This window comes from Crassostrea angulata, chromosome 9, assembly GCF_025612915.1.
Source record: "Crassostrea angulata isolate pt1a10 chromosome 9, ASM2561291v2, whole genome shotgun sequence".
Taxonomy (NCBI): domain Eukaryota; kingdom Metazoa; phylum Mollusca; class Bivalvia; order Ostreida; family Ostreidae; genus Magallana; species Magallana angulata.
In genome coordinates, this window is record NC_069119.1 from 26098502 (window position 1) to 26111545 (window position 13044).

Below are 13044 nucleotides of genomic sequence, written 5' to 3' on the forward strand. Positions count from 1 at the left end.
TAAGAATAATAAATTTCATTCAAGATGACAACGTATTCGCAATCTGATAATTTTTTTAATTACGGCTTTAGATTTAAGAGACACAATATTTATTTAATTCCATGTGTATTATATCTCAACTACATGTAGTTTTTTTGGCATTTCATGTGTATTATATCTCAACTAGTTTTTTTGGCCAAAATCAAGTTGTACATGAAATAACAACCACCCCCCCCCCCCCAATCTTCTTATACTCTTACCAAGCAATGAACTGTGGAAAATCCTTGGCCAGGCTTTTGAATGGGTGTAGAAGTGTATATACCCGATTAAATGGAGTTGTCATCTATTGGAACACGGGACTAATCTCTTTCACTCTCGCAATGTCAACAACTGTGTGCAAAAGGCCTTCGGACCCCGCGGGCCTTTCTTAATGCATGTTACGAGTGGCGAATCTGTCGGCGAGAGCATGTAAAATCATAGGAAGGTTTTATAAGTATAAATCAAAAGGTGTCAAAAGCAGGCTGATCTTTATCCCCTCGATTTTGTTTGGACTTACCTGTCTACGTGTAATTATTTTCACATTTTTTTTCTTTCTTCTTTCAAGTCACCCCCCCCCCCCCACTTTTCTTCGCCTGGTGCATGCTTACTACAAAAATCAGAATTCTCGGATTTGTACGGTATCTGTACATGTAATTGGCTAAACTTACAATAGAAATTATTTTTGTAACGATTCATGGCGTAGATGTCGATTTGAATTTCGAGGGAATTTTATGGAAAGTAAAAGTTGTATGAGAGAGAGAGAGAGAGAGAGAGAGAGAGAGAGAGAGAGAGAGAGAGAGACGTTAAACGAAATTTATTTAGTATAATACTCAGTAAATATTGTACTCAAATGTAGACTTAGTACACCGTATTTATGTTCTCTACAGAGCAAAACTATTTTTATATTTTTATGACAGGTAATTTATAATAATACCAATTTTCATTTTCTACTACAACGAACTTCAGATTTTGTTAAAGCCACTCTGAATTACAAGGTAGTAAATGTTCGATTAAATTCTCTTAAAAGTCGGGTGCTCGATCTTCTTTTTTTAATTTATCAATTAAGTAGAAGCAACAAACGTCATTTATCTTAATACCATTAAAACCCCTTCAATAATTTGTTCAAGTGATTGAAATGAACAAATGATTGAAATATAAAATATGATATAAATAAACATTTCAAAATTTCAGCGACTTAGAGTCTAAAATGCTAGAAAGAACAAGGATAATATCAATGGTATTGTTTGTAGATGATATCTAGATATCGTCTTGGTAATGGATATCAAGCTGCAAAGTTTCGGAGAAAAGATCCATACGATGGCAGACAGAGAGAAAGAATTTATATACAAACAACATGAATCTCTCTCTCTCTCTCTCTCTCTCTCTCTCTCTCTCTCTCTCTCTCTCTTTCTCTCTCTCAAACGCACACTGATAAAGTTTACTGGTGCACACATATATATATGAGATTTGCAACAATGACAGACAAGCATGGCCTTGCATGTGTGTATTTGTGTATATGTGTATGTTGTGTGACATAATGGCCATATAATGGGGCTTTGTGCGAATTTGTTAAAACCCATATTGCTTTAAACAATTAACCCATTTTTGTTCCACGAAATCAACCCGGCCCACTCAAATACATACATGTAAACTATTTATTGGAGCTAGACCCAAAAAAGTATAGAAAATATATAAATAGAATTTTTTAAGAAATCAATTAAACTTTCCTTTAATAATATTTGACAACAATTTCGGAAATTGAATTTTGATCCTTAATTAGTTTTTTTTCGTAATCATCGTTAGAAATTTTTTGCAATTAATATTTAGCAGTGGGTTTTTTTTTTCTCATCTAAAAATTGATATAGGCAGAGCAGGTACGGGGAATAATTACATGCCTAAACTGAAGGGTTCCTTCCGAGAGTCTAGCAACATATTTCCGTCACGTGTTTATAACGCAAATTCGCTTTAACCCGCCATGTCTTCAAGTATGTACGTTTATACATCTAATGACACCTTTTGTCATTTTCACAAGGGTAATGTGTAGCTCGTTTAAAAATTTACGAGAAAATGCGAGAACATTGCACCGATCTATTGAATGAATGGCCATTGTGTGTGAAAAGGCTGTCATTTCTTTCTGTAAACTAAAAGATTAAAAAAAATAATAATAATCAACGAAAACTTCATATAATACGAATTAATTTTTCATTAGAAAAAATTCAGGCTCAAAACTATCGCTGCTATTCTCCATGTCAACGCTTCAACATTCTCTTCAGCTAAAATGAGAATTCAACCAGCCCCTCAAAGCAAAAACCTTATAAATTACTCGGAGTCACGTGACCCTACTGAGTTATCAGACGGATTTTTTTTTCATGTACCGACGATATAGAACCCTAGAGAAGTGTAAAGACTGTGAGAGAATTCACGCAGAGAACTCGTGACTGTTAAAGGTAGGTAAATTTCTGATTTGTTTTAAAATTTTGTTTTCACAGTATCTGGTAGAATTCAATCTCTAAGCCTGGAAAATTGAATGCTAAATTCATCGACATTAAAGATATTTACTTGCCGACTAGATCCAACATGGCCGACGGTGACAAGGCCAACATATTTACACAGTCATTTCTTTCTCGTCTGATTCAAGAGATAGTTCTATCAGTTTAGTTTTACGAAATTTATTTCAATGAAATTTGCCTTAAATTAATTTCGTTCATTGAAAAGTTTTACTCGATTCTGTTGAAAGTAAATTGGTAATTAATTTATCAGCTATATGTAAATTCGCTGGCAGGCTGCCATATCGAGGCTCCGCCCCCTCGCCGAGCAGACGATAGTTTACTCAATACACACACGCACACAGAAAATGTTGGTCAGGCCGACACACCGATTATTTCTGTCGATTGCACACCAGCGTGTAATCAGATCACAGACATGCAACACACGTGTAAAGGTTTTTCTCTCCCTGCGATAAAGGGGGAGACTCATTCGACGTGGAATTTAAACACGCGTTTGAGATAATGGCATGTCAATTCATGGTGAGAAATGCATGCTGTGCCGAATGCGACCTAAATAATTTAATCTCTACGCTAGCTCTCGGAATTAAAAGTGTGTACTACGATTTGTAATGGAAAAATACATACACATGCTAATTTCTTTTTTAAAATAGGGAAATCTTTCCTTTACCAAAAATAAATCGATCAATTAAAACCTTTTTTTTTTCTTTCTGTTGAATATAATGAAATTTAAAAATATGCGGATACTTTTAATTGCGTTATACTTAATTAATCAAATGAAAATTTACTAGTGCCTGGTATATAACTTTAGTTTTCATTTTACGGTTATTAATAAGTTAAGAACGGAAAATTAAAAAATCGTGTTACACATAATTTTTTCTCGCATTTCCTAGGAAAAGCCACTTATAACTGGAGTAAGTTATGAACTTGTTCTTGCGATGTAAGTACATACGAACTTTTTAGTTACTTACTTTGCTCTTAAAAAATATAAGGCGTATAAAAAAATCTGGCCAATCATAGTCCAAGCCAGTCACTTAGGTCACCTACACATGTAATAGAAAAACCGAAAATATGAGTATGATATTACATCACTTATAATTTCTTTTCCGTCCATTAGATCCCACTTTCGTATACTTATTATTCAATAAGGCAAACTTGCACATGCTACTACAACTGCCATTCTCTTTCTGAAAAAAAAATATTTTGTAGAATTCAATATATGAGAAAGAACTAGAAAGTTTCAATTTTGAAAAAGAAAGAAAGATTACATCATTGCTATGGAAAATTTAAAAAAAATGCCTCTTGGAAGGAAAAAAGGATGGCTTTGAAAATTTTATGGCGAAATCATCCCAAAAGAGTTAATGTTTCAAAGATTTACATCTGTATTTGACGGTTATACTTGTTTTTACGTGATTATGTATTCAATATCCATGGATTCCGCATATAAGCCCTTTCATTGTAAAGCAGCCGCCGATTATTTTTTTTCTTCTCTCGGTGCCAGTGCTTTATGATTACCAAGTCTCTGGTGCTTTCTGAATCGATTTTCGTTTATTTGAGATATTGGAATAAAAATTCCGACAGCAGAGCGTCGACACAGTGGTCTTCAGGCGAGCAAGGAAGAAACTGAACGGGAAGAGAGAAAAATATAATATAGGGTTAAAAAGGGGGGGTTTTCATTGCAATTTTACGATGTCTTTTCCAGCGCGATATCTGCGCATCTTTTAATAGATTTTGCTGCAAAGTCGCAAGTTGATGATCGCGGCTGGGTTTTCGCTATTTTGAATTGGTGCGAGGAAATTGGCAAGGATTTTTAAGCTGTGCAAATTTTCTCTTTCTAATGGGCTGTTTATCTGTTCGAAAGAATGCAGAGAGTGATTTATTTTTCCTAGGATTTTGTTAACGATTCTCCAGGATTTTCCCAATATGTGCCTTATCACTGCAGTGATAGACTTTTTTTGGAGGGTGTGGGAATGTCCGGGAGAGGGGGGGGGGGTCAATTTTCATTTAACTTCCCCAACGTCATAGGGGGTAGGGGGGAAGGACGGGTTTACTTAATTGAACTTTTTAGAAAAAATTTACTTATTAAAATCATTAATTGCCCTTATTTATTGTATTTTTTTTTCATATATACGTGTATATTAAGCCTGAAATTATAACCTTTGAACGCACACGCGTATATACATGTAAGTAAGTATGAGAGAGAGAGAGAGAGAGAGAGAGAGAGAGAGAGAGAGAGAGAGAGAGAGAGAGAGCACGTGCCTTTTGCATTAGATGCATAAGTGAGCGCGCGCCGTTTAACGCCCACAAGAGCTATTCGTCACAAATTCAACCTTCAATATAACTGCATTTTAAGCTGTTGACTTACTTACCGAGTAATAATTCATTCAATATCTTTAGGATAGTATTGTAATAAAAACTCTGAACACAAAATAACGTAAGATATTAAAAGTATGACAAAACAAAACTATGCCCCGCGAAAAAATCAATACAGCTAGCTTGAAAAAAAAGTCAAGTTGTGCAGGAATTCTCATAAGGATACGATATATAATATTTAACTTTCAAGTTTAAAAAAAAAATTTTTTTTACATGTTTGTGTGTCAACTTAAATTGTAAACTTGAAAAATATACAGGATGAATTGACATCGTGTGTGCATTACGTAACATTGAATGCCGATGACAGTCGATATGTTTATGAACAAGGAACTGCGTTATTTGATATGCATCCGACAAGTTCAACTTCCGCCTCTCACCGAGATATATAGGTTGTTTGTTCCTTGAACACACGGAATTATATGCATGTTTTCCCCAAACTACGAATACTTGTAAAATCGAGTGCATGCATGCAGTTATTATGAATTTATAGTCTTTTGTTAATAAAACGCACATGATATGCACGTGTCCACGCGCCAATAGCAAGAAAAATATGCGAATTGTTAAATAGAAAGTGAAAAAGTTAAATCTGAGTTAATTATGTAGAACTTAAGATTTTGTTTTTTAAAATTAAAAAAAAGGTAACATGTAATGACTGAAAATAAAATAATTACAATTAACAGATGTATAACGAAACACTTTCTGTATTAATATGACAAATAGTCTTAATAGAACAAAGGGGGGGGGTGCTCTTGTATATATTGGGAGGTTTGATTAGAAGACTGAGGCTCTTTTAAGAGTACAGCCCAGTATTATTTTCGCTCGTGAGTGATATATATATATATATATATATATATATATATATATATATATATATATATATATATATATATATATATATATATATATATATATATTCGTTTACATTCGTATCAACTTTACCATGTAAAACACATTCTATGAACCTTACTGGTTTATGCAAATTATGTACTCTATAATATCGTTAATCAGAAAATAACATTAACGTTAACGTTATCCCAAACGAATCCCAAGGGATATTCTCTCTCTCTCTCTCTCTCTCTCTCTCTCTCTCTCTCTCTCTCTCTCTCTCTCTCTCTGGGACAATGCTTTATTTATTTTATCTCTCTCTCTCTCTCTCTCTCTCTCTCTCTCTCTCTCTGGGACAATGATTTGTTCTTTTATTTCTCTTATTAGAATACCAAGAAGAACTAAAAGCCACAAAATTTCCATTTCCTGAATTGTTATTTTATTCAAATGGTTTCATTTTTTGTTACAGTACAGAGATTTTTATCATGTTGTTTTTGATCTCGATTACATTTAGGATAATCTTTGGGATTTACGAGAATGACATTCAATATTGGATCTCTTTTTATGAAAAACACTAAATTAAAAAAATTATTTCTTCACCGGCAGAATTCTCTGACATGAATCTGAGAGTTCTCAGTAATTTGTAAAACTAACCAATATAATTGCTCTTGTAAAACATTTACTACTATTATGATAAAAAGAAAAATGAAATGTAAGACTAAAAAAAAATGAAATGCTAGACTAAAAAAATCTTCTGTTGCAGTGTTACGCAATACATTGGTAATTAAATTCTACATTTCGAAACATTGAGTCAAGTTTTGTTTTATCATGTGAAAATGTCAATATTTCCGCCATAAAAAAAAGTTTCTTTTCCCGTGGAATTCGATTCCCTGGAGTGTCTTAGGGGAAGCTAGAAACGTTTTCCATTGGCAGGTTATTGTTTTTGCATTGTTCTCTCGGTTTAGCTCTCGGTACATAGGGGATTTTTCCTAATGCAAAAGAGTTAATTAAACCCAGCCTTGAAAAGCGCGTAACGAACGCTTTTCCCCCTGAAACTTGGTTGTCCTTAGATTCGTTTTGACACTACAGAGTTGTTTAATTTTCTCCCCAAGTTATAACGCAGTTGGGCCAAAAAAAAATTAACGTGTATCGATTTTCAATCAACATGTGCCCTGCGTCTATCTGAGCTCAATGAATGCATTAATCTATATTCTGCATGCTATAATCTATAAAGAACCCTGGATACACAACACCCACTTCCGCCGACGCAGAACTTTAGAATTTGACTTGACACGACACAGTGCACATGCGCCGAACGTCGACGTCGAAGCGGAAACTGAAAATCGATTCATTCCCGGACATGTCCTCGGGTAACCTCGGATGCGAGTGCTAATCTCTGCCGGCTCATTGATTTTATGTCAGAGATTTTATATTAAAAGCCGTGTGTAAAAATGGGAAAGCAGTCTTGTTCTAGCGAATCGTATATAAACCACCCCATGAAAAGGTCTTCACTAGAACGGCACAGAAAAGCCAAACGTAATCCATTGGAAATATCTCAGAATCTTTTTTTTATATCCGTTATTTTTTTTTTTTTATTATAAGACTGCCTGTTCGATATTTAACCTTTACCTGATTTATCACTGTTTCTTTTTTCTTTTATTTCTTCTTTTTTAAACTGCATATTTGGAAGCAGTCGATTTTTTTTGGACATTTTTCTCTATTTAGTGAAACCCCCTTGAGGGTATAGGAGGAGTTTGTTGACTTGTTCTTGTTGACACACACTGGACTGAACCTCCGAACTATAGTGGCGATGTACGATAGGAGACGCCCTGTACGTGATCAAATAGCTACAGCGAGAGGTTTTATTTATTATTCCGAGCATTTCCAACCGATGCCTGTTCTAAAATTCGAGAACTGTTACTTCTTCAAGATTTGCACGGACGATAATTGACACAGCAGCGTTCGTTTTATTCATGTTTTGATAAATTGTGTCGAGAACAGAAGAAATACTTGCAACTCTCACCTTTCTATCACTTCAAGTGGTGTTAAACATTTTGAGATATAAAGAAAAGTGCATCATGTTCAAAATATACTTAACTCACTGTTTAAAAATTCTCAATCTGTGTAATATTTGACCATTAAAGACATTTTCAAAATATTCTGAAATGTAAAAATTGCGTAAAAAGCCCCAGCGGGTTTTGAACTCATGACCTGTGAAGCAATAAAGCTGACAATTTATCATATTGCGCAATGCTGTTTGATAACAACATTATAAAAGGAAATACCAACAAGGTTATGCTTAATTTTAATGTTTATTTCGAAAGAAATTACGTCACAACACCATATTGTAAGTTTTGAATTAACTAGGTGGGCTTAAATCCGAAGTTGATTGTCATATTACAATATTTAATTTTGTATTTACAACTACCCAGTGTAGTTTTTAAATTAATAATATGACAACAATAAAAAGTTGTACCGACATATCAGAGAAAACATCAACTTAATCGTAAAAAAGGATTTCGTGTACATTGTATCACTTTTTCTCTCATCAACTAATCCCCACCAGTCTTTTATACATAAAAACAATAACATAAAGGTAATTATTTTAAGAATTAGAAAATTGATCGATTAAAATTAATGCAATAACTTCAGATGGAGTCCATAGAATTGCATTGTCCCATGCGTTTACTATTGGCAATGGACAAATTATGACAAGTAAAAGAGTTCGTATAACTGAAGTATATTCTTTACATTCATATGTAGGTTAGCAATCCGAAAGTTTTATTTGATTAATTTGAAGTAAAGTGTTCATCTCTCAAGAAGAAGCGCTCAAGACTATAATTAGTAGTTCGAAATGTAAGAACGATAAAAAAAAAAACATGTGCATTCACACATTATCAAAATAAAGCTAAAACTAGTTCATTCTTATATAATTATAACAATTATTCAAAAGCCCTAATTAGAATTGCAGATACAAGATACGGGTCCTTTAAAAAAAAGTATATATTCCAGTAACATTCTTTTTTATTTAAAAGAAAAGCATCATTTTCGTAGGCAATTTTTTGAACAGAATCAAATTTGATTGTTGGGATGGGGGAGAAATTACACGTAAGTGCTAAAAAGATGAGGCAAAGAATTTACCAATAAAGGTTTCATAGTAAATATACGTTTTATGTATACAGCAGAAAATAAATAATCATTAATATTCTTTGAGTATTCTCTAAAGGATTCATAGCAAAAGAAGGAATCATCGATTTTTTAGAGAAAGAATTTATCTGATGGGTTACTGTGGAATCATTAGATTTCGCGGTGGCTCAATTTTCGTGGAATTCGTGGGTACCTCTCATTCATGAATTAGCATCCTCCACGAATTAATTAATTAGGGTTGGAAAGTCACATTTCCTAACGCTTTTATACGAGAAACCGCGCAATTACGTTTCAACGAACCCGTAAAGTTTAAGCATTCTACGAAAATTTACCCCCACGAATATCAATGTTTCCAAAGTACATGTACTGTAGTCAAATCCAATTTGTTATCGTAAATTACACTCGTGCCACTATTTTTTATTACAACAACCGTACATTTTGATGTATGTTATTCAGTATATTTTTTAAATCTCTATTTCTTAACTTGTTAGGGCTTAACCTCGTTTTGAAATTGTTGTGAAAATTTTAAAATCATCTGGACTTGATCTGGTCTGATCCGCCATACATCTACGAAAGTCAATATTTTCTACGATGTTTATGTATATTTATTTGATTTCTTATTTCTTATCTGATGAAAACCGAAAAAAGCGTAATTGTATTGCAATTATCTTGTTTTACGGATATTACAAGTTTTAATCGTAATGAACCTCGATATATTGTCTAACTAAAATGATTAATCTTGTGACAATGATTACTTTTAGAGTATCGGTAGTTGGCGATATTTTAAGAGAGAGAGAGAGAGAGAGAGAGAGAGAGAGAGAGAGAGAGAGATTTTACGATTGTACAAAAGATGCCCCTACATTTACGAAAGAAATTAAAGATGAAATTAATTACATTTGTATAAAACATATATAATAAAACATTATCATATTTTACAAGTTAACACAATTCTATTTGGGTTTTTTTTTCCACGAGAAATTCAGTTAGGCTTCGTTGTTTTTCGACTTCGTTCTAATCCACCGCTTAAAGTTAACCCCGCAGTGTAACAAAAGAAACCCAAGAAACAAAGAACTGTTCTATACAATGTAATACGACGACAATAAATTCCGTAACAGAGATGTAAAATCTAGAACCAGCACCGTCGTTCCGTTTACACAAGGAAGAGTTCCTAATTTTATCTGAACTTTGACACCGAATCGTCACGGAGAAAATAATTCATGTGTTCCCCAAAAACATGAACGCAAGGGCACATAGAAATACCGGTATTAGCATAAATTTCATATATTTAGTTTTTTAAATGTAATTCAAGCCATGTTTTTTCCCCATCGAAAGAATTTTCACATTCTTTTGTTAATTTCTGTAAGCGCTAGAGCTATAATTGAAGTCGGGTTTTTCTTCTCCTTCCAAAGATCAGAAGCTTGCAATACCGTTACGTCATAGAACCAACGACTACGGAGTATATCTTTATGCTCCTCTTACATGTGTATAATTATGTGTTTTTTGGTTTAATCTTAGACAATAAATGTCACATGAATATTCAAATCATTTGCATAAAGTGTTCCTGAAAATAAAGGTTTTAACATTGAAAGCATAGCGTATGAAATGAGATGTCCTCGTTGAGCATTGTGGTTCATGGGACAACCAAGCATTGGGGTCATCACGTGACCTTTGGAGCATAAGACAATGGGTCATAAAAAACCACATCAAGGGAAACATAAGTTTGAAATTCCTTCCAAATTTGACACATTTTAATACTATGTCTTAGTTGGCACTACTTCGAGAAATCATTTTTTCGAACCTCCCCTCCCCCGAGAAAAAAAAATATCTCATTAGCATTGCTAATAATAGTATAAATGTAGATTTGATTAGTTAAAAGTATACTTGACCTATAAAGGTCAAAAATTAGTATGATCGATAACAATTCTGTTGTTGTCTTATTCTCTTATATGGAGAGAAAACTGTAGTTTGAACAGTGTATAAAACCCACATTACAAAACCAATAAGCCTTCCCTCCAAATCGTAATGTTACCTTAATGTAGAATAATTTTCATCTGAATAAGATAAAACAACATTAATAAAACTAGGTCATGCCTTCTGTTCTATAGCAATGTCCACCTTCTGGGTAATTTTTTTTTATGGTTTTGGTTTTGTTTTTTAAACCAAAAAAAAAAAAGAAATGGTCTGAATTTTGTTTTTACACCTATTAACATCGTCACAGTCGTAAACAGACTTAAAAAACACACAGGTAATCGTGTAAGTTTCATGCTCCTTCCAAAAGGAAAAAAAAAAACTTGTTAGTTTCAAGTGCCTTGCCATGACGCCAGAACGACTTGCTCAGACTATACAAATTACACTATTCAGAGCGATAAAGTGAAGAAACGAGGGACGAGAGAAACACAATAAATACACGGGGGCTTTGTACGAATCATCTGATAAGATCCGTCTGTCATGGCGAGGCAGCGAAACTTGTGTGTTTTTTTTTTACTTCTAGGTGTCGTTTAGTACCTTACGTACTTTCTTGACTGAAATTTTTCTTTTTCGTCTCTCGCACTTTTACTTTTATGTATAATTTATGCATAAAATCGAGAAAACAATTAAGTGTGGGTTTTTTTTACTTGACTGCTATTTACGTATTTTATGTAAGGTTGTTCATTAAAGCCGAAACGTATAAATAATCTCTTACTACTTATGTTTTGGATATCATGAATTTCATTGTGTTTCTTACATGTTGAAAATTATATAGATGATGAAAAAAAAACTTCGTAAACACAAATCGTGAAAATGTAGGGGCAATAAATTATTTTAAAAACTAAGATTTGATAAAGATCTGTATGAAAAGATTATATTTCTTCACTAAGACATGATAATAGAAAGACCCCCATCTTGCAAAGTTATTCAATTTAAAAACCGATTCATTTTACAAAATTTAATTATATATTAACGCTTCATCAAAGAAATGAGAACTTTTATTGCAAAAGTTAATGTACTTTTTATTGTAATTAATATAGTTAGTAATTCCGCTTTTGTTTTAGCATAGAAAATAAAAAGTAATAAATTAAACCCACTTATATTAAAATAAAATTTATGATTCTTTATATCTTTATATATGTTTATCTTCACATTGAAATTTTAAATGGGTGTTTTGTAATGTATTTAGTTCAGAATCTGATTCTGAAATGAAGTATTTCAATTTTATTGACAATACGGATACACGTTAAATTAAGAGTTTTAAATATTTAAATGCAACAAAACAAGCAAATTAAAAGTTTATTCCGACTATCTCACATCGTGAAAGCTCAGTTTCTTAAAAAATCTGCAATACGTATGTCCACTGACAATAAAATAAAAACACAGTATAAAGTCAACGATATCAAACCCAGTAAGCTTTCAGTTTGTCGTATAATCTTATCTGTTTGTAAATAAGCTTGTAAATAGATAAACTCTATTGCAATTCAGTTGATTTGGACAATTGTATTGACCTCTAACTCTGTGTAAATAGTATAAAAAGTAACCCATTTATATAAATATATATATATATATATATATATATATATATATATATATATATATATATATATATATATATATATATATATATATATATGTTCCCGTAATTTACATCGAGAAGGAATAGTATATCAGAATTGGAAAAAAAAAACCAGGAAAGTTAAGGGACACTGTGAAATGGAATTCGCAGGAAAAGAATGTTTTGTAAATATTTGCATTGATCTTAAGGCCGCCTCTCAAGTTCGGAATTCGTAAAGTTGTCCTTAACGTTTAGGTTTTAGACCATAAATTCAGACTTTTAAAACGTACACGTTCGATTGCGTCGTATATTTATTGTTTGATAAGGAATTTATGTTTTACATTTAGGATTATCAAATCACCAATTTTTCTTTAAATCAATTTTGAATATATAAGTATTTTTAAAGATGTAAGTGTAATGCTAATTAACATATAATAAACCTATGGATGATTTAAAGTACAATATGAAAAATGGTTTTTATCGAACAGATGAAAATAACTGCAACAACTTTAAAATGTATGTCTTTTAAATTATTTAGGTAAAAATTTGTAGACAAACAAATGAATTATATTTCATTTTATCTAATATCAGTATACTTTTACAAAAATCGAAAAATAAAAAGATTGTGTAACATACATATTAAGTTAAATT

The 13044-nt window shown here is 32.4% G+C and overlaps 1 protein-coding gene across 1 annotated transcript in view; it reads left to right on the plus strand.

The window, feature by feature from the left end:
• The first annotated feature begins 2331 nt into the window (after nucleotides 1-2331).
• LOC128162622 (polycomb group protein Psc-like) overlaps nucleotides 2332-13044 on the plus strand; it is a 42363-nt gene continuing 31650 nt past the window's right edge. Inside the window, exon 1 of the mRNA XM_052825863.1 lies at nucleotides 2332-2465. The gene's annotated coding sequence lies outside the window, so the exon portion shown is untranslated. The remainder of the gene's footprint in view (nucleotides 2466-13044) is intronic.